This window comes from Helianthus annuus, chromosome 11 (genome assembly GCF_002127325.2).
Source record: "Helianthus annuus cultivar XRQ/B chromosome 11, HanXRQr2.0-SUNRISE, whole genome shotgun sequence".
In the NCBI taxonomy this organism is placed as follows: domain Eukaryota; kingdom Viridiplantae; phylum Streptophyta; class Magnoliopsida; order Asterales; family Asteraceae; genus Helianthus; species Helianthus annuus.
In genome coordinates this window covers 103460503-103484038 of record NC_035443.2, presented here as the reverse complement: position 1 = coordinate 103484038, position 23536 = coordinate 103460503, and positions in this window count along the sequence as shown.

Genomic DNA, 23536 nt, shown 5'->3' with positions numbered 1-23536 from the left:
CATGGTGGGAGGTAATGATTAATATGGAATGGTGTGGCAATTGTTTATGATTCGATTTCAGTATCGTGTAATGTGTGTGTGTGTTAACATATTACCTTACATGTCACACACTTATGAGATTGGAGGGGTGGGGCGGCTAATCGAATTCAATTGGCTGGCCATGTTTGCAAGCCCACCTCATCCTGTTGACTAATAATATAAATCGGTCCACTCACAAGGGTTGAGCGGCCGCACTCTCTAATTGGTGGTAAGGGGGCAGCCTATGTCCGAGTTCTTTTGCAAATGGATGTCCGAGTTTGTGACCCACCTGCTGCCCGACCTTCACTAATACCTAAGGTCCGAGTTTATTGCCCATCCTCCCCTAGTCCGACCTTTAACAAGCTTTGTGGGCCGAGTTTCTTGCCCCTTGGTCCGAGTTTAGATAATTAACACAATTAGAATTTCATATGTTAAGTTGTTAATTGAGTAGTTAACTTCAAGTATGCAACTCTGTTAAACAAGTGAACTCCGGTTAAGTTGGTAAGCTAGTAACCTAATTGTTTGTGAACTTTATTAAATAATCAACACTATTAGATATATTCCTGTATGTATGTTGATTTCTGTTAAGTTATAAACTTTGTTGAACCCGTTAACTCTGTCAAGCATGCAATTGATTTAACCATGATTAGAACAAACGGTGAAAGATACTGATGCGAAGCGTGAATTGTATGAATGGGTAAACTGTTACGTGATACCTGATTGATACATGATATTAGCTACCAAGCACTATGTGACATTAGATTGCATACAGGATTGTTACGAACGTGAACTGATTGAATATACGTGCATACGATAGGTCGCGATTGACTAACTGTGAGCGTGTGTATTCTTTAGCATACCGAGCAAACCAAGGTGAGTTCACACTCCTACTAAGGCATGGGATTCCCGGGTCGTGGGAATGGGTTAAAGGTTTCAATTGACTTATAACGTACAAACGCTTTTCCTAGACTATCACCTATCATGGTCCTCGGATGTCAGGACGGTTCCGTAGGTTGGGATAACACCTACGTGGTTCCGTAGGTTGGATAACACCTACGTGGTCATATGCCATTACTGCCTCGGATGTCAGGCACGCACGTAAAACCTACGTGTACGCATTTCTTACTTCTTCCGTAGGTTGGGATAACACCTACGTGGTCATATGCCATTACTGCCTCGGATGTCAGGCACGCACGTAAAACCTACGTGTACGCATTTCTTACTTCTTCCGTAGGTTGGGATAACACCTACGTGGTCATATTTTCAATTACCCTATACGCGCTTCTGTTCTCGGACGAAGAACAGGGATAATACGAATAGTCTAGTGGTCACATAACATGGGAAGCCCCCACCCGTATAACTTACTATTGGCCCTGTAGAGCCACCCGTTACTTACTGTTACGCATTTACTTACTGTGAACTCGCTCAACTAGTTTGTTGATCATTCTGTTACATGCCTTGCAGATCGTTAGGTACTTGGAGCTTGCACTGGAGAAGCGGGTCGTTGTGGGCAAGGATCGTGGTTTCTACGTTGAACTATTATGACATTTAAAACTATTAACTATTGTTGGTTTATTTACTATGCTTCCGCTACACTTTGAAACTATGGTTATATTTTGAACACCTATCGTATTGGCTGAATGGTTTACATTTATTTTACTTAATATTATTTACATGTTCAATATGATTGGTGGCTTGATCCTGGTCAGTCACGCTCCCAAGCGGTGATACTCCGCAGGTGGATTTTGGGGGTGTGACACATTACGTTTAGATACACATGATACTATAGCATGAGAATCCCTACGTGCTTACGCTTTTTCTGTCATCGCCCTACTCGCGAACCACTCTCACTCACATTACTTTTTACTATGAAGAATCATGTCTGGACGAATCAACATGACACAAGCCCAGCTAGAGGCTCTCGTTCAAGCTCAAGTTGCTGCGGCAGTTGCAGCAGCTCAAGCAGGTAGTATATCCTGCAGTATAGGCACACACTAGGATCTTTAGATCCTACCTTAACTCTCGTATTTAACTTCGTCCTATTCGTACACAATAGGTCAACACGCGCAGCAGCCTGTCTGCACATTCAAGAACTTCATGGACTGTCGTCCAAATTCTTTTAGCGGCACCGAGGGGGCAGTGGGACTCCTCCATTGGTTTGAAAAGTTAGAATCAGTATTCGAAATGTGCGAGTGCCCTGAGGCTCGCAAGGTCAAGTTTGCCACCGGCACCTTGGAGGGAATCGCGCTAACCTGGTGGAACGCGCAGGTGCAAATTCTGGGGTTGGCAGCTGCTAACGCCACACCCTGGAACGATTTTAAGGAACTTATCAAGAGGGAGTATTGTACACGTGAAGATATTCACAAGTTGGAAGACGAGCTGTATAATCTGAAAATGGTTGGATCAGAGATCGAAGCGTATACTAAACGGTCGAATGAGCTGGCCGTTCTGTGTCCTACTATGGTGGACCCTCCATACAAGCGCATCGAGATGTACCTCAAGGGGTTGGCACCAGAAATCCAGAGCCATGTCACCTCGGCTAACCTCGACAACATCCAGGAAATCTAGCGCCTCGCTCATCGCATCACCGACCAGGCAGTGGATCAGAATAAACTGCCTAAGCGTGTCAACGCTACTGCTACAGTCACTCCTTCAGCTATTCCTGCTACTACTAGCGAAAGCAAAAGAAAATGGGATGGAGATTCCAGCAGGGGTTCAGCGACTGTTCAGCCACAAGCTCAGCAGCAGAAGACTGATCACTACCAGAGTCCCAGTCAGCAATTCTCTGGTGGTCACAGACAGAGGAGATATCAGGGAAGTCAACCTAAGTGCTACAATTGTCACAGACATCACAATGGCCCGTGTAACAAGGGTCGTTGTCAAAGGTGTCTTAAGATGGGTCACGAGGCCAAAGACTGTAGGAGTCCACGGCCTGCGAACCAGAATCAGCAGCCTCAGCAACCAGCTCCACAGAACCAGCAGCAGCAGCCACAGCGTGGAAACCGGGAATGTTTTCAGTGTGGGGCTGAAGGTCATTTCAAACGCGACTGCCCTCAGTTGAACCAGAACCAGAACCGCAACAACAACAACAACCAGGGCAATGGGCATAACAACGGCGGGAACAACAACAATAATGGCAACGAGGCAAGAGGTCGAGCTTTCGTTTTGGGAAGAGGAGACGCAGTGAACGATCCCAATGTGGTTATGGGTAAGTTTCTCCTCGACAACATTTACGTTACTGTTTTATTTGATTCGGGTGCGGATACAAGCTATATGTCTGTGAAAATGTGTCAACTGCTAAAACGTGCACCAACACTTTTACCCACCAAACATGTAGTAGAGTTAGCTAACGGTAAAAGTCTAGAAGCCACGCACGTAGTTCAGGGTTGTGATCTTATCTTAGCTGGTCAAGCCTTCTCTATTGATCTCATTCCCATAGTTTTGGGTAGTTTCGACGTCGTGATTGGGATGGATTGGTTATCCCAACACCAGGCAGAAATCTTATGCAGCGAGAAGATAATTCGTATTCCTCGGTCGGGTCAAGAACCTCTCGAAGTTCAAGGCGACAAGAGTGGTGCAGTGGTTGGCATCATCACTTTCTTGAAGGCTCAGAAATGCTTACGTAAGGGTCACACAGCCATTTTGGCTCTTGTTTCAGACGCATCAGTAAAGGAAAAGAAATTGGAGGATATTCCAATTGTACGTGATTACCCTCAGGTGTTTCCTGAAGACTTACCTGGCTTACCGCCTCATCGTCAGGTCGAATTTCAAATCGAGCTCGCTCCAGGAGCAGCACCTATAGCTCGCGCACCATATCGTCTAGCTCCATCGGAATTAGAGGAACTGTCAAAGCAGCTACAAGAGCTCTTGGAAAAGGGTTTCATACGTCCAAGCTCTTCGCCTTGGGGAGCTCCTGTACTTTTCGTGAAAAAGAAAGACGGTACGTTCAGGATGTGCATCGACTACCGTGAACTCAACAAGGTAACGGTGAAGAACCGTTATCCTCTTCCACGCATCGACGACTTATTCGACCAGTTGCAAGCGTCGTGCTACTATTCGAAGATAGACTTGAGATCTGGGTATCATCAGCTGAGAGTCCGGGATGAGGACGTCTCCAAGACAGCCTTCAGAACTCGTTACGGCCACTACGAGTTTCTTGTCATGCCGTTCGGGTTAACGAACGCGCCTGCCGTATTTATGGACCTTATGAACAGGGTGTGCAAACCCTATCTTGACAAGTTTGTCATAGTATTCATCGACGACATTCTGATTTACTCCAAGAGTCAGGAGGAACACGAGCAGCATCTTCGCCTGATATTGGAACTCCTTCGGAAGGAACAGTAGTACGCCAAGCTTTCTAAATGCGACTTCTAGCTACGTGAAGTCCACTTCTTAGGCCATGTGGTGAACAGGGATGGGATCCATGTCGATCCATCAAAGGTAGATTCGATCAGAAACTGGCCTGCACCGCGTACACCGACAGAAATACGCCAATTCTTGGGTTTGGAGGGTTACTACAGACGGTTTATTAAAGACTTTTCGAAGATTGCTCAGCCGCTTACGTTACTGACACAGAAGGGTGTTACCTATCGCTGGGGAGAGCCCCAGGAGACTGCTTTTCAACACTTAAAGGATAGACTTTGCAGTGCACCTATCCTCTCATTGCCAGAGGGCACAGATGACTTCGTGGTATATTATGATGCATCCATTCGGGGACTTGGATGTGTGTTAATGCAGCGCGACAAGGTTATCGCTTACGCCTCTCGTCAACTAAAGATTCATGAACGGAACTACACGACGCACGATTTAGAGCTGGGAGCTGTTGTTTTCGCGCTTAAGATATGGCGACACTACCTGTACGGTACCAGGTGCACGATTTACACCGATCACAGGAGTCTCGAGCATATCCTTAAGCAGAAGGATTTGAACATGCGTCAACGACGATGGATCGAACTACTGAACGATTATGAATGCGCTATCAAGTATCATCCAGGCAAAGCCAATGTTGTGGCTGACGCTCTTAGTCGAAAGGACACTCTACCACGGCGCGTGCGAGCGCTACAGCTTACGATTCAGTCTAGCCTTCCAGCACAGATACGAGATGCTCAGGTAGAAGCATTGAAACCAGAAAACGTCAAGGCCGAAGCCTTACGCGGCTCACGACAACAGATGAAACAGAAGGCAGACGACGCCTACTATGTAACGGGGCGTATTTGGGTCCCACTTTATGGCGGTTTACGCGAACTTGTGATGGACGAAGCACACAAGTCTCGCTATTCGGTACATCCAGGGTCGGATAAAATGTACCACGACATCAGCACTACTTATTGGTGGCCTGGCATGAAGGCCCACATCGCTACGTACGTTGGAAAATGCTTGACCTGTGCGAGGGTCAAGGTTGAATATCAGAAACCAGCTGGCCTACTTCAGCAGCCTAAGATACCGCAATGGAAATGGGAAGAAATTTCCATGGATTTCGTTACAGGCCTACCTAGATCCCAGCGTGGGAACGATACCATATGGGTGATCGTGGATCGACTCACCAAGTCTGCACACTTCCTACCTATAAAGGAAACGGACAAGTTCTCCACTCTCGCAGACGTCTATCTTAAAGAAGTTGTTTCGAGGCACGGGGTGCCCACGTCTATCATTTCGGATCGCGATGCACGATTCACGTCAGAGCTATGGCAAGCGATGCATAAATCATTCGGCTCAAGGTTAGACATGAGCACAGCATATCACCCTCAGACGGATGGGCAGTCTGAGCGAACGATCCAAACTCTAGAAGACATGCTTCGGGCATGCGTCATAGATTTCGGCAACGGCTGGGAAAAGCATCTCCCTTTGGTGGAGTTCTCGTATAATAATAGTTATCACACCAGCATTCAAGCCGCTCCATTCGAGGCATTGTATGGGCGTAAATGCCGGTCACCTCTCTGTTGGGCAGAGGTGGGGGATAGTCAGATCACGGGTCCAGAGATAGTAGTGGACGCCACAGAAAAGATCGCACAGATACGACAACGCATGGCGGCAGCACGCGACCGTCAGAAAGCCTACGCTGACAAGCGTAGAAAGCCATTGGAATTTCAGGTCGGGGACCGGGTTTTATTGAAAGTCTCACCCTGGAAGGGTGTGGTACGTTTTGGCAAACGGGGCAAGCTGAATCCGCGATACGTCGGACCATTCGAAATCATAGAAAAGATTGGCAAAGTGGCATACAAGTTGAACCTACCAACTGAACTCGGGGCAGTTCACAATGTCTTTCATGTATCGAACTTAAAGAAGTGCCTATCGGATGAAAACCTCATCATTCCTTTTAAGGAACTCACTATCGACGAGCGGTTGCAGTTCGTCGAGGAACCAGTTGAAATCACGGACCGTGATGTAAAGGTCCTCAAAAGCAAGAGAATCCCTCTTGTTCGAGTTCGTTGGAACTCCAAACGTGGTCCAGAGTACACCTGGGAACGCGAAGACAGGATGACAGAAAAGTACCCCCAGTTATTCGAAACCAATGCTACCACTACTGAGGCTGAAGCTACTACTTCGGAATTTCGGGACGAAATTCCATGTGACACCCCAGGAAAACCAGTGAACGATATAACTTACCTAGCTTCCTCAGTGAGTGCGTACTAAATTTCGGGACGAAATTTCTTTCAAGTTGGGGATAATGTGACAACCCGAGTTTTCAAAGTTTCGATTCGACTTAACTTATTACTTATTTGCATGCGTGCTTTTGTGTTTACTTGATGTGCAATATACATGTTGTTATAAATTGTGGTGTGCATATATATTTTGTATGGATAATATGGTTGTGGAATTGAAAATCGGTTGCATGTGATTGAGGTGGTCAACATGATTCATTAAGAGCATAGATATTAGTTAGCATGTGATCGACACACTATTCATTTCGGTCCAATCATATTGAGGTATATCAGGTGATTACTTGAATTGATATTATATCCATGTGCTTTCATTTAAAAGCTGGTTATTTCATGTGAAGTAATATAGGCTTTTGGTCCAATCAGATTCTCTTATTCATTGGCCAAATCATATGTGTTTTGATAAGTAAACACCCTTACTTCAAGGAAAGCACCCTACCCAAAACACCCCTATGCCGAAAACACCCATGCGGCAAAAACACTTGTGTGTTTTTCGTCCACTACGGCCCAGCGAAGTCAACTCACGGGCTTCGGCCCAGTAATGATTGAATAAAGAATTTGTTTAATCGGTGCACACAAATTCGATAACTGACAAACCCTAAACACCCCTTAAAGTCGACGGCAGTAGGAAGGAGAGCCATACTAGTCGCAACCCTCCTTCTTGCATGATTTAATTGTCTGTAATTCGCCTTGTTCGTGCGGAGGGTTAGTGTTCTCTTCCGTTTCTTTTACATATTCATAATTGAAGATGTTATATGTGTTTTGATATGATAATTTACATGTATTCTCGTACAGCATGATTCTTGATAGATCTTATATGTTAGCATGTATGCATTTATATCTGATTGATATTCTGAGTAGATATTCATGATGCTCTAAGTTCGAAAATACATTGTATGATCAAGACATAATTGTATGCGAAAAACGATTATATTTTTTGACATTATGTGACGAACCTATGTGACTTGATAGAATGTATGTAGCATGTGAATGGATTTGTCAGGCACTATACATAAATCGGTCCAATTAAAAAATCACCCTCTTAATGCCTAAGCAAATTATCGGCCATTAATGTGCTTATTGATATGATATTGTTAACATGTGATGGTTATAAATGTCTACTAGGTGGAATCAGTTGTCAGAACCACCATCTTAGTCCAATAGAATGACAATAGGATTAGTGTTGGTCAAATAACACATGAGGTCTATAAACATTTGTCGGCCATGTGGAGGCCAATTTGATTTGCAAGTAATGTATGGAATGTTCTTGTGGGATGTGGGCGGCCAACTATGGTGATTGGTGAAGTTGGGCGGCCCATGAAGGGCATTTGCCATTGAAATGGTCCACTAACATTTTAATATAATTTGATTATGTTATTAAGAGTCTTCTTTTAATGAAGATACATGGTCTGACTTTTAGAGGACACTCATGTCCGAGTTTTGTCTTGGGGAACCTTGTCCGAGTTCTGTATGATATATATATAACCGAGTTTTGTGAATTAATGATTTGTCCGAACATTATATCACACATGAGGTCCGATCTTTATTGTGTCATGTGGTCCGAGTTTGTTAAGGTTTTGGTCCTAGTTTCGTATAGTTGTTGATATTCGAATTTTATTTAATGATGCCGTACATTGTCCGACTTTTATAAATGAGCATCAAAGTCTGAGTTTTAAGGATAGGACTGTTAGTGATTAACATGTTAAGTTGTTAGCCTTGTTAAGTACGTATATAACTCTGTTAAACATGTAACTAGGATTAACCTATTAACTGAGTTAAGTTTATTGACTCTGCTAGTATGTTAACCCTGTTAAGTGTGTTGATGCGATTAACTGTTTATGTTGCATGATGATTAATTGTCATACGCACTTTGAGACATTAGAACATATGTGATATCATTCTATACACGATAAGCACACAACACACCGTTGCTTGAATATCGAGGATTGGAAACCCTAACTGAATGAATCATGTGCAATATATCCTAGGTCGTGTGTAACGGACTTAGAGATGAATAAACTCTAGAAGCAATAACATACCGAGCAAACCAAGGTGAGTTCACACAGCCAAGGCATGGGGTTCCCAGGGTGGGAATGGGATTTGATTATTTACTGGTACTTATCTATACTGGAACGTAGTGATGTGATTTGATGAACTGTTGTACGTACTCCACTGTTAGAACTACTACTAGACTAGTAACACTTATTGAACTGATCTTCGCACACCTGCCAAGGGTTGGCCGCGATATTATGACTGTCTTCGCACACCTGCCTTTGGAAGGCCGCGAACTGTAACTTACTAATCTTCGCACACCTGCCTGGTAGGCCGCGATACAACTAAACCTAGTCTAGAATACACGGGAGGGACATCCCCTAATATCTTCACATACCTGCCTGGGAGGCCGCGATGGAAACTAATACAATATACGACATAACGAACGAACATACTATTACTCACACTGTACTATTACTGAACTGTTAACTGTGAACTCGCTCAACTAGTTGTTGATTATCTGCTGCATGCCTTGCAGGACCTTAGGTACTTATGGAGCTTGCACAAGGAAGGAGCAGGTCGTTGTGGGCAATTGGATCGTGAACAATTTATGAACTTATAACTTATTTCGAGATACATTACTATGCTTCCGCTACTTAAACAATATTTGGTTTTTGAACATCAATCATGTCATGATGAATTGTGTTAACTACGTTTATTATTAATTGCTATGGTTTGATATGATTGATGGCTTGATCCTGGTCAGTCACGCCTCCAAGCGGTAGTACTCCGCGTGTGGGATTTTGGGGGTGTGACATTCCAGATCAACGGGGGGAGGATGTGACACCCCAGGAAAATCAGTGAACAATACAGTTTACCTAGCTTCCTCAGTGAGTGCATACCAAATTTCGGGACGAAATTTCCAATTAGTTGGGGATAATGTGACAACTCGGATCTTAGACTTGCTTTGATGTAACGTTACGTGCTTATGAGAACTGAATTATATGATTTTAAATGAATGTTTGTTTATGTGCATTATGTGTGTATGTATGTTATGTGTTGCACGAGCCCAAACTACACACTAAAACCCGATTGCACAAGGCTAACCGGTCACACAAACCCGTTTGGGCCACACTTTGAAATCGGATCCATTAGGCAGCCGAGTTGGGCTCGGCCCACTCCCCACTCGCAAACACAAAACCACATGTGAGGGTTTGATTTTGATGGTTTTGCAAAAACACCACACACACACAAACCCTAGGCGATTTCCTCTCCTTTTCTCGTGTGCTTGGAACCGACGGCAAGAACATCTCCATTCGGATCGTCCTCTTCTCCTTCCCTAATCCGGTTAGTGTGATTGTGATTTGTATTGTTAGATAGCATGTTGTTTATACGTGATTTCATGTTCATTCGGATAGTTGTTGATGATGTGTGATGATAATACTCTTGTTAATCGGTTTTATAGTCACGAAATCGGAATTGTATGATGTTGATTAATCCATGGTTATGTGCTGTGATTCGGGTCGTGGTTTGTTGATAAGGTTTTGGTAAATATTTATAAGTTTCTTGAATGCATGATCTAATAATCGGCTATCATATATCGTTTCGGGTATTAGAATTGGTAGGCTACGGGGTAGTTATATTTCAAGGATTAATCTAATTGAATGTTATAAGATATGGTTCATATGCACAATTACTGATTTATTTGCTGGTTCGATGTTCTTGGATTGTTATGATTCTACATGAAATCTGAATTAACTGTTGATTGATCGGAATTGCGAAACTGTCCAAGGTGTTAGCTGAAATCACGGAGTTTAATTGACTAGAATTATGGAAATCAGTTACACACACACGGTTGCGACTCGGTATCACCACATTGCGACTCGAAACCTCACACCAGCAACAGCACGAACCGCAACCATGGTTGCGAGTCATATCGCGACTCGTAACCAGACCATGATGAGCCGAGACCACCTATTGCGACTCGTAACCAGCTGTTGCGACTCGTAACCCTCGGTTGCGACTCGTAATCCCCGTTGCGACTCGAGACCAATATGCATGTACACTGTTTTGGGCTTTCACTATCACGGGCCCAATCAGTTGGGCCCAATGATTGGATTTGTGGACTGTTTGTTATTGGACTTGTATGCGTTTACTATTTGGGCCGATTGAGAACCTGGACTGTTTAGATTGGGCCGTTATATGAATTGGTTGAATGTTAATTGGGTTATTTGACTTTCGGACATAGACATTGGATCGCACATGAATGATAATGCTATGCTCTTACCTGTTTACATGCATACGTGATGGTAATGTGTTAACATATGTGATGCACACGCGTATTACCTTAGTCGAAACCTGACTTGTATAATAACCATGATAGGACGTGGTTGACCATTTACTTGCTACCTGTACTCTTTGTGTATCTGCCGAGCAAACCAAGGTGAGTTCACACAGCCAAGGCATGGGATTCCCGGGTTGGGAATTGGGTTGGATATGTTGGTTTTGAAAGAGTTACTTGTACTTACGCATTCACTAGACTATAGACCATCGTCCTCAGGTTAGTCAGGACACGTTACGTAAAGCCTACGTAACCCAGTATTTGCCATTTGTCTCCCGGGTCGGGAGGACACGTTACGTAAAGCCTACGTAACCCAATACCTTCTACTGTCTTCCGAGTCGGAAGGACACGCTGCGTAAAGCCTACGTAGCCCCCCCCACGCGTACCACTGTCCTCGGGGAAGGGCACGTCACGTAAAGCCTACGTGACCCAGTACGTATTCCTGTTCTCGGTAAAGAAGAACACATGGTTGGAAGTTAGTCTAGTAAGTACCACTGATGAGAAGCCCTCATTAGTAAGGATAATCGTGGGAAGCCCCCACCAGTAATATAAACACAAGGTTTGGGAAGCCCCCACCTTAGTACACACTAGTATGGGAAGCCCCCACTAGTTATACTTATGCACTATGTTATGAACTTACTTTCTGTGAACTCGCTCAACTAGTTTGTTGATTATTTGTTGCATGCCTTGCAGGACCTTAGGTACATTATGGAGCTTGCACAGGGAGGAGCAGGTTGTTGTGGGATTTGGATCATAAACGATATTCGAACTTATAATTATTTCAAGATTACATTATTATGCTTCCGCTACTTAAACAATGTTTGGCTTTGAAACATCAATCATGTCATGATGAATTACATTAATTACTTTTATATTAAATGCTATGTTTGATATGATTGATGGCTTGATCCTGGTCAGTCACGCTCCCAAGCGGTGGTACTCCGCGGGTGGATTTTGGGGGTGTGACAAGTATGCTATCCTTGAATGATCTAACATGTTATATATGTTATGTGCATTATCGTATGTTTGATTTTGAGTGGGGAATGGATGGGAAACTTAGATGGGCATAAACCGTTAAAACGATGCATGTTGTGTGATAGATATGTGTAGGAACTTTGTGTTCTATTTGAAAGCCACTAAATGACTAACTGGTAAATTATATTAGGACGTGATTGACCGACCTTGACTGTTAGCTATATTTGAGAATCTAACCGAGCAAACCGAGGTGAGTTCACACACTTTCTAAGGCATGGGATTTCCGGTGGTTTGGGAATGGGTTAAAGAACATAAAATTGAATCTACATATCCTCCTTGGGTAGGATATGTACGGCCATCCTCCTTGGGTAGGATGCCAATATTATTCCTGTGTATTCTCCTTGGGTAGAACTACGTACGTTCGTCCTCCTTGGGTAGGACAACAACTTTAAAACTTACTAGACAAAACTCTATCATAAGTCCCTCATTTTATATCGACTTAATCGCCGAGGCCAATGGCGAGCGGGTCATTAGTTAATAGCGCTATTAGGTTTAACAAACCTCACACCGTGCCAGTCGGACGGGTGTGTACTAATGGACTATGGCAAACCATCAGTGATGATAGATACTGATGTAGGGCACAACTTACTTGCGTAGTAGTCGATATCATACGGTCTAGTGGTTCACATGGGGAAGCCCCCACTAATCATGGAAATGGTTTGGATAAAAAAGAATGAACTGGTTAATCTTACTTTCAACTACGGGGTAACCCCCACGGCAATTACGCCAACGAAAGACAAACCACGTTTTAAGAAACAACTCAAAACTAAACAACTGGAACTCACTCAACTTTGTTGTTGACTCGTTGTTACATGCCTTACAGGTCGTTAAATGCTTGGAGCTTGCACGAGGAAGGAGTCGTTGTGGGATACGGACTGTCATGTTCCGTAATAAACACTTAATCCTTATGAACTTATTAAATCTACGTTTTTGGATTTTAAACTTATGGACTATGAACTTATATTTTGGTATCACGTATTATGCTTCCGCTGTTTAAATTTAAAACTTGGTTAACTGGCTTTTGGTCACCAATTGTATTGTGGTTGGTTTTATTTACTTAAATACGTTGTTCAATTTGATTGGTGGCTCGATCCTGGTCACGTCACGCCTCCAAGCGGTGGTACTCCACATGGTGGATTTTGGGGGTGTGACATATCGCGAAGACATGCTCGCCTATAAGTGGACACTCACCCCAAGAGTTCCCAGGTAAGAGTGACTGGTCCGATTATGTGGATTTGTACGAACACTCTAGCCTTAGACAGAAAACCCAGAGTACAGGCATTCACTCTTCCAGTTTGCACGTGTTCACACTATTTAGGACCCAAAACTTTGACGAGAGTTTTGAAAATTCAAAGGGGTTCAAAACCTTATAACAGAGGGTTCAAAACCTAGTAATCAATCATCCTAGAACAGATGATTAGTTTTCAAAGCGGTTTTGAAATTTATGTTCTTGTTGTGGTCGTCGCCTAAGGATAGGTGACGGTATTGTTTTATGACTAAACGCAAGTAAACTCGCGTTAGGGTCCTAGGAAGGTTATAGACTAGGTCAAAGCATTACTAATAACCTAATTCCCTATAACCATTGGCTCTGATAACAACTTTTCTGTCACACCTCGACCACGAAGAACATACAAATCGTGGCGGAAACATCGGGGAGTGTTGTAACAAAATTTATTGTTTCAAATCCACGACAAATGAAGTTTCGTTTTATTAATCAAATATGAAAGTATACATTGTTTAAGCAAGAACCAAAGAGTACATAACATAAATTAACTAGTTCTTGTCTCGTTTTAAGTCACTAAGGCACAGGTCCGCCTAAGTATGTCTTGATAAGTCCTATGCATCATCTTCTGAAAACACGTGTGAAAATAGGTACGTCAGCATAAAAATGCCTGTGAGATATATAGGTTTTGTGAAAACAGAATTCATGACTTATGTGTGAGAAAATGTTTAGTCATGAACCTTGTAATTTGCTTTGTCTTGTAAATCATTTGAAGAACGGTAAGATCAGATGATATGTATACATAAGAGAATAATGTATGGTTAACTGAATAACCATGTAAAATGAGTTTGTATAAGAGAAGTTGTTTGTAAATCAAGGTCTTGTGAAAAGTGTGTTATTTGTATAAAATGTTATATGTCTCAAATTGAAATGATTCAAATAACGCTACGATATGTAATACCACACAAACACTTATATAGGAAGTACAAGCGGCGTATCCACCATGCTTGTATCATATTACACACGCCTCGTTACTTAGATCACTTACTCAAACCAAACCATCAAGATAAAATGTTTAACAATTGTAGAAATGTTTATGTATAGTCAAATGTCTATTGTCAAATGTAAATCATGTCAACAGATACAACTGGTTCACACGGTTCAAAGGTTACGAACGGTTCATATAATCAAAGGGTTAAGACGGTTCACATAGTCAAATGGTTACAACGGTTCAAAATGTAGTATAATGTGTTCATATGCTGGATGAGCATATGCAACAGAAATACAATGTGAAACAATGTACTAAGTATGCACACAATGGGTGTGCGTAGCATGAAATGTATTGTAAAGTGATGTACTAAGTATGCACACAATGGGCGTACATAGCATGAGATGTATTGTAAATCGATTGTACTAAGTATGCACACAATGGGCGTACATAGCATGAAATGTATTGTAGAGTGATGTACTAAGTATGCACACAATGGGCGTACATAGCATGAGATGTATTGTAAATCGATTGTACTAAGTATGCACACAATGGGCGTACATAGCATGAAATGTATTGTAGAGTGATGTACTAAGTATGCACACAATGGGCGTACATAGCATGAGATGTATTGTAAATCGATTGTACTAAGTATGCACACAATGGGCGTACATAGCATGAAATGTATTGTGGGGTGATGTACTAAGTATGCACACAATGGGCGTACATAGCATGAGATGTATTGTAAATCGATTGTACTAAATATGCACACAATGGGCGTACATAGCATGAAATGTATTGTAAATCGATTGTACTAAGTATGCACACAATGGGCGTACATAGCATGAGATGTATTGTAAATCGATTGTACTAAGTATGCACACAATGGGCGTACATAGCATGAAATGTATTGTAGGGTGATGTACTAAGTATGCACACAATGGGCGTACATAGCATGAGATGTATTGTAAATCGATTGTACTAAGTATGCACACAATGGGCGTACATAGCATGAAATGTATTGTAAATCGATTGTACTAAGTATGCACACAATGGGCGTACATAGCATAAACACAATGAAATCATGTACTATATATGTACTAACGAACATAATAAGCATATGATATGAAAACATTGAAAGCATAAAAGTAACAAGTAGGCACATGTGTTCCACCCCAAAACAGTTTGGAAAACAGTAAAAGAGGGGTTTATGTACTCACATAGACACCTTGAAAGCATTTGAAAGATGGGGTTCTATGTACTCACCTGAGATTGCTTTGAAGTCCTTGTATGACAACCAAACACTGCTAGAGATCACGGATATCAAACGACACCTAATATAGGTAACTATGTTAATATACCGGACCTAAATCGGAGGATTGGATAGGATGCGGGTTCGTAAACCAAACGAGTATGGAGACTCGTGTAATATGGTTTAACAAAGCCCATATGCTAAAGTGAAACCTAACCTAAGTGCTTACGACCCATTACGACCCGTTTAGGTAGCTTATGCTACCTTAACGCGTCGTTCGCGTAAAACGCGTTTGGAATGCCTAACATCATGACCATAAGGTATAACCTCGGAAGGTTATTCCCTATACAACTATGGTCACCTAATGTGTTTGGTCGGATCCTAAAGATCGACCAAATTGGTCGGGTTCGAAAGTATAAGCGATTGTTTAGATCGCTTACCTTACGACCCTATATAAGCACTATACTAAAAGTGACGAGCTAAGCATGTTAACACATGCTTAACTAAGTTTAGAAAACAGGTTTGGTATCAAAACAAACGGTTTTGATACTCACGAGTAGTTTGGTTACAAAATACGCAAGAATGCGCATTTTGGCTGAAACTACGACTCGTCACTGAGCCTAGATAACGTGGTAATCAGTAGGTATAGTCACTACAGACTATAACCATCGTGATCATGCTCACGTTATGAAGTTCCAACGAACTTCGTGTTGACCATAAGCTGGTCAACGCAGAAAGTCAAACAAAGTTTGACTTTAGCACTAGAAAGCGATTAAAAGAACGAAAGAACACTTACGAAAGGTCCCCGAAAGCTAAACTTGATCCAGGAGCTCAGGTATGAAGCAATGGCATCAACTTAGAGCTCTTTGATCAGTTTTGTGGGTTTTAACACAAATGGGGGGGGGGGTATTTATAGGAAAAGCAAGACCGTTAGGACCGTTTCTTGAATATCGTGCCACGATCTAATCCGTACACTTGTCAAGATGTTGTGGTATCATATAATGACCCTAACTCCAAAGATTGTGAAAGGGCATTGCCCTTTGGAGTGATTGAAAGGCCAAAATCATCAAAAAAAATGAGTTTCGGCATCTGCAGGGCTCACGCGGCCTGCGTCAGGATGCACACAAAACTCAGGCGGGCCGCCTGGCCTTGTCTGGTCTGCACAAACTTTCAGAAATGACAGTTTTAGTCCCTGTTGCATATTTAAGCCATTTCCAACACTTCTAAGGCCCGTAAAGCCAACTTTAAGGAACTCACAAACCCCTAAACTCCAACAACAAGATAGGTCTAAAGTATGAGTTGTCGGGCGATTTTGGCGATTCTGAGGAAACCCTAGGTCTTGTTCTTGTTCAATCTGATCTTGTTCGTGATCGATTTGGGTTAGCAACTGTGGTGTTGTCGTTCCTTCTGAGTAAGGATACTAGACTTCTACCGTGGTTTCTAATCTTTTGAAGTCAGGATTAGGATCTGTTTCGTTTCGTTTCATCTTGCTAGGGTTTCTGCCGTCCAATCGCTAGGGTTATTCTTGCATATTGTTCTAGATTTCACGTGATTTACTTGACGGTTGATTAGGGTTTCTGCCGTAATTGCTTGTTGCATCTTTGCTGCTATTGGTTTCTTGCATGCATGGAGGGTAACAGTGATGGGATCAAGTCTTTGGATCATGGTACACCTGGGAGTGAGAATAACACACCTCCGGTGCGTGGGATTGGACTACGAGTTACTAACATTGAGGGTAATCCTCTATTACCGCGACGAGGTATGTACTCTACTAATAATACGTCGGTGATTGATGGTTTGTTTGGAATTTTGAAACCTGTGGAGTTAGATGATGTGTGGGGATATGGAGATGGGTATCCGGCTGCCAAGACGGATTCCCATGCAAACCCTAGTTCGAGTAACGTGGGAAATAAGGGTTCTGATATTGAGAATACGTGGGGGTATGGACGGGGGCAAACGGCTGCTAAGGTGGTCACCCATGCAAACCCTAGTTCGAGTAATGTAGTGAATGACATGGCCGGTTTTTCGTATGCGGACAAGGTTAAAACGCTGAATGTGCTGAAAAGAGAGGTAAATTTCAGAAGAAAACTGGATGCTACGGAGACGGTTCAGGATGCGGACGTGCTTATTCCTCGTGAGGTAATTAAAAAGGTTCAAGATAAGTTTGAGAATGTGTTATATGGGTATTTTTTGGGCAATCAGCTTCCTTTTCCTGTTGTGGAATACTATGCCAAAAATGTCTGGTCTAAACATGGATTTGCCAAGATTATGATGAATTCGGAAGGGTTCTTCTTTTTTAAGTTTGATTCTAAAGAGGGGATGATGAAAGTGCTTGAAGGAGGGCCATGGTTAATCAGAAAGGTTCCTCTTTTCTTGAATGTTTGGTCGCCTTCGGTCAATCTCAGAAAGGAGTGTATCAAATCGGTTCCAGTTTGGGTTAAATTCCATAATGTCCCTATTGCAATTTATACGGATGATGGGCTGAGTTTGTTAGCCTCTAAGTTGGGGACTCCTAAAAGGTTAGATGGTTATACGGCGGATATGTGTGTGGATAACTGGGGGACGAGTAGTTTTGCCCGGGCCTTGATTGAGATTAATGCGGATAATGATCTAAAGGAATTTATTACGGTGGCCATTCCGAAGCTTGATGAGGAAGGCTATATTACTGAAAAGGTGAAGATTGAGTATGAATGGAAGCCTCAGTGTTGCTCGGTGTGCTGTGTCTTTGGACATAATGACCAAACGTGCCCTAAGAATATCGTAACTAAAGCTAAGCAAGTTGTCATAGATGACGAGGGTTTCATAACGGATAAGAGGAAAACAGCTAGAATTGGGGTTATGCCAAAGAAACAGAAGGCCAAGTTTGTGTATAGGCCGAAAGTTGGGAACTCGGGTGCGAGCTCGTCGGGTACGAAAAATGATAAGCCGGACTCCAGTGGGAATGCCAATGTGGCAACTAAGGTGGGAGGTAGTGTTGCAACAAGAAATTCATTTGAAGTGCTTTCTAATAACCCGGTGGGGCCTGAGGGTGGTAATGGTTCGGAGACTGTGAAGAGGCCTAACATGGAAAATGATAGTGGTAATCATGTGTTGTCGGATGAGGAGGTAGTGGAAACAATTCCAACAGAATCGTCGGAATTCATGAGACATGAACAACGTCCAGTTTCTGAGGGGGCAAGCACTCCCGGTATTGTCGGTTTAAATGGATAGTTTAGCTTCCTGGAATATAAGGGGTTTGAACCATCCCCTGAAACAAAAGGAGGTTCGTATGCTTTTGTCTGAAAATCGGGTAGCAGTTTGTGCTATTTTGGAGTCTCACGTGGATGTTACAAATTTAGCTAAGGTATGTAAAGCTGTTTTTCGTAATTGGGCTTGGACATCGAATGGTGATGTGTGTGATCGTGGTACTAGAATCATCATAGGATGGAACATGGAGGTTGTGGATCTTATGGTCTTGTCGCTAGAGGACCAAATTATTCATACTCAAATATGTCCTAAAAATGGTAATGCTTCTTTCTTCAGTTCCTTTGTGTATGCTAAGAATACTTATCAGGAAAGAAGATGCTTATGGGAAAATTTATGTATGCACAAAAGCTTTTGCCATGATAAGCCTTGGGTTGTCATGGGGGACTTTAATTCGGTCCTTCATGTGGAAGATTCTTTGTATGGGCCTTCGACGAGTTCTATTGGTATGAGAGAGTTCCATGATTGTGTTCAGTATACAGAGCTTGTTGATATTATGGGTCATGGGTTGCACTATACGTGGAACCAGAAACCAAAGAAGGGTATTGGCTTGCTAAAAAAGATAGATAGGGTTATGGGTAATTTGAAATTTATTGAGATGTTCCCGGAAGCTTTTGTCCGGTATCATCCGTTTAGGATATCGGATCATACTCCATGCATACTCAACATGGCGAACTCGGTCATGGTGAGACAGAAACCGTTCAAGTTTGCAAACTATCTTACGTCCAAACCGGAATTCAGGGAGTTTGTCGAGCAGGTGTGGTCACGAAGGGTTGAGGGCTTTACAATGTTTTCGGTAACTAAGAAGCTTCGTAATCTGAAACCGTTTATGCGTAAACTTTTGTTCAAGCAAGGTAATTTGCATGAAAAAGTTTTGGAGCTTAGGAATCAGCTGGATGATGTTCAGAAGCAAATTGATGCTAACCCGTTAGATGTCGGTTTGAGAGAGAAGGAAGCAGATTTTCTTGATCAGTTCAAAATGGCTTCTTATGATGAAGAATGTTTTTTAAAACAAAAGTCTAAGGTCGAGTGGTTGTGTGCTGGTGATTCGAACACGGCGTTTTTCCATAACATGCTTAAATGCAGGAATGCCCGTAGCAGTATTCAGTCTATACAAGATGTAGCAGGCAATCGGTTTGAAGGAGATAGTGTGCCCATAGCCCTTGTTCAGCATTATGAAAATTTTTTGGGTCAAGAGGATCATGTCTCGAGCATTAATATGGAGGAGCTGGGTATCAACGTGCTGAATACTAATGATGCGAGTGCAATGGTCCGTCAGGTTTCTCGTGAAGAAGTGAAAAGTGCTATGTTTAGTATTGCGGAGAATAAAGCCCCGGGGCCTGATGGGTTTACATCGGCCTTCTTTAAAAGTGCGTGGGATATTGTGGGCAATGAAGTTTCGAATGCGGTCTTAGATTTTTTCGACATGGTAAGCTCCTCAAACAGCTAAACCATACGATTCTGGCTCTTGTCCCTAAAGTTGAAACTCCTGATTCGGTGCTAGATTATCGGCCTATTTCGTGTTGCAATGTCTTATATAAGTGTATTAGCAAGATCATCACGGATACATTAAAAGGTAGTTTGAGTAAGCTGGTTAGCATTAATCAATCGGCTTTCGTCCCGGGAAGGAAAATATCAGATAACATCTTGCTGACTCAAGAGTTAATGCATAATTACCATCTGAACCGGGGGCCTGCTAGATGTGCATTCAAGATTGATATTCAAAAGGCTTACGACACAGTCAATTGGGCGTTTTTGGAAAGTGTTCTTCATGGTTTCGGGTTACATGCTAAGATGATTGGGTGGATTATGGCTTGTGTTACCTCAGTTACATACTCCTTAAGTCTTCAAGGTAATCTTCATGGGTACTTTAGAGGCAGAAGGGGGCTAAGACAGGGAGACCCTATGTCTCCATATCTTTTCACGATGGTTATGGAAATCCTCTCCTTACTTCTTCAGCGTGGGGCATGCACGGGTACAGGTTTCAAATTCCATGCTCAATGTGTGAAACAAAAGATTATTAATGTGGCGTTTGCGGATGACCTATTCATTTTTGTGCATGGAGATGTCACTTCGGTCAAGAAGGTTAGGGATGCCCTTGAGCAGTTCACTAACGCTTCGGGTCTTAAGCCGAGTCCAGCCAAGAGTACGGTATATTTTTGCAATGTTCCGCAACATGTCAAGCAGGAAATTCTTCAGGTTATGCCTTTAAATCAAGGGACGTTGCCTGTTCGGTATTTGGGGGTGCCGCTAATATCCACTAAACTGATGTATAAGGATTGTAAGCCGCTAGTTGATCGGATGGAGAAAAAGATAGATAATTGGGTGAACAAATCGCTATCTTTTGCTGGGAGGTTACAACTAATTACTTCAGTTCTGTCTTCGATGCATGTTTACTGGGCTTCGGTATTCATTATTCCGACTAGAGTCACAAACGAGCTGGAGAAGTTAATGTGTCGGTTTTTGTGGAATGCTAATAATCAGGGGAGGGCTAAAGCTAAGGTAGCCTGGGCCGAGGTGTGCTTACCGAAGGATGAAGGCGGCTTGGGAATTCGGAGCATATCAGATGTTAACAAAGCTCTAATGGCTAACCATGTCTGGAGTATTCTCACTAAACGGAAATCCCTTTGGGTCCAATGGATATATTCTCATAAATTAAATGGCAAAAGCTTGTGGGATGTTCAACCACGGGGTAGTATTAGTTGGGGTTGGAGGAAAATTTTGGCGATTCGAGCTACTATTCGGCCTTTTATTTGGAAAATTATTCGAAATGGTGCTCAGACCAACGCTTGGAGCGATAAGTGGAACCGGATATGTCCGCTGAATTCGTTTATTTCCCCTCGTAATATAGCAAATGCGGGATTTCATCTAACTTCTTCGATTGCGGATATAATAGATGAAAATGGCCAGTGGAAGTGGCCGAGTGCTTGGTATGATATTTATCCGGTGTTAATTGGGTTAACTGTTCCTCAATTGATTCAGGATCTGGAGGATAGTACAACCTGGAAAGATTTGGATGGTAACAACAGGCCGTTCGGATCGCTAGAGGTGTGGCATAATATTCGAACTCGGAAACAACCGGTTACGTGGGTTAACGGGGTTTGGTTTAGCCAATGTATTCCAAGGCATTCTTTTCACCTATGGTTGGTTATCAAGAATAAGCTCAAGACTCAAGATAGGTTAGCTGTTTGGGAGGCGGGGAGTGAAACCAATTTGCGGCTTATGTGTTGTCCGTTATGCATGAGAGACAGGGATTCTAGAGACCATTTGTTTTTTCAGTGTTCCTTTGCGCAGCAAGTGTGGATTACTGTCAGGTCAATGGTGAACATGGAAGGCATTGATGGTTCGTGGCACTCTATCATGGGTTGGTTGGATCAAAATGCGAGTTCAAAGAAGACGGAGTATATTGTAGGTAATTTAGTCATTGCGGCTTCTACATATTTTGTATGGCAAGAGCGGAATAATCGGTTATTCTCCAACACGAAGGCTAATGTGGAGTCGGTTTCCGAGAAGATTATGGGGACCGTTCGGCTAAGGCTGATGGGGTTCAAATTCAAAAGCGTCGCCGGTAATCAGAGATTGCTGAAGAAGTGGAATCTTATTCCTAGTGAAGCCGAGATCGACCCAGGCTAGATATAGGGTTCGGTTTTTTGTAGTTTTTGATGTGATAGGGCTGTGTTGTCTGGTTTGTTTTCGTATGGTTTTGCTCGTGGTTGCTGTCTGTTTTTTGGTTTTCCTAGGCTTGGTATGTCAAGCCTAGTTGGTATGTCCGCTCTGGCATACCCTTGTACTTTTATTGGTTGATTTATAAAATTCACCTGGGGTAACCCTTTACCCAAAAAAAAAAAAAGCCAACTTTAAGGCCCTAAAATGATGCCTAAACATTGTGGACATGAAACATGCTCAAAAATATGCCGGATGTTGGTTCGTTTGGCCGTACGATCGCGATGATCGGTTAATTACGACGGAATGCGCATAAGCGCGAAAAACGATCCAAAATGCGTGACGAATGGATTTTTCTCATGCCAAACACTAAGGCATAATATAAGGATGCTTACATAAATTTTTGGATGTCCGGATGTATTCAGAACGTAAGTTATGCGCGAAAGTGCAAACTTGTGCACTTTTTGACACTTTTAGCCCCTGAATGATCCAAAAGTTTGTTTTAGCATACCAAACCCCTAAAAGCCTATTTCTAAGCTATGTAAAGGATATTTATGGTATGTTTAACTTATGGACATGTTCCGGAATGTTTGTTACAGTTCAAATTGGCATACTTTCGCAGTTTGTCAAGTTTAGTCCCTGTAAGCGAATTAACTTGTTTTTGCCATACCAAAGCCTTCAAAACTTATTTCTAAGTTATGTAAAGGTTATTTAAGGTATGTTGAGTATATGTTGATGTTCCGGGGTATTTGTCGCATTAAACTGAGTACGTTTACGCACCAGTTTGCGTATAATTTTCCAGAAAGCGATACAAAGTTTGAAATTGAACAAGAATTGATATGTGCAAAAGATACACATATTTATACAAGATCCCAAGTATGAAATACAATATTTCATCGGCTTGGTATTTGTTTGATGGTCGCGGTGACACAGGTGTCACATCGACTAGGTTACAAACCAACAAAAATGGATGACATCTAAACTTCTAGTTACGACTCCTGCGTCCAAGATCCATTCCTGTTACCTGAAACACATGTAATTTTGGAAAACATCAACAGAAAAGTTGAGCGAGTTCATGCGTCTAGTTTGTGTACTGTAATTCTTGTAAATCTTTGAGAGACTC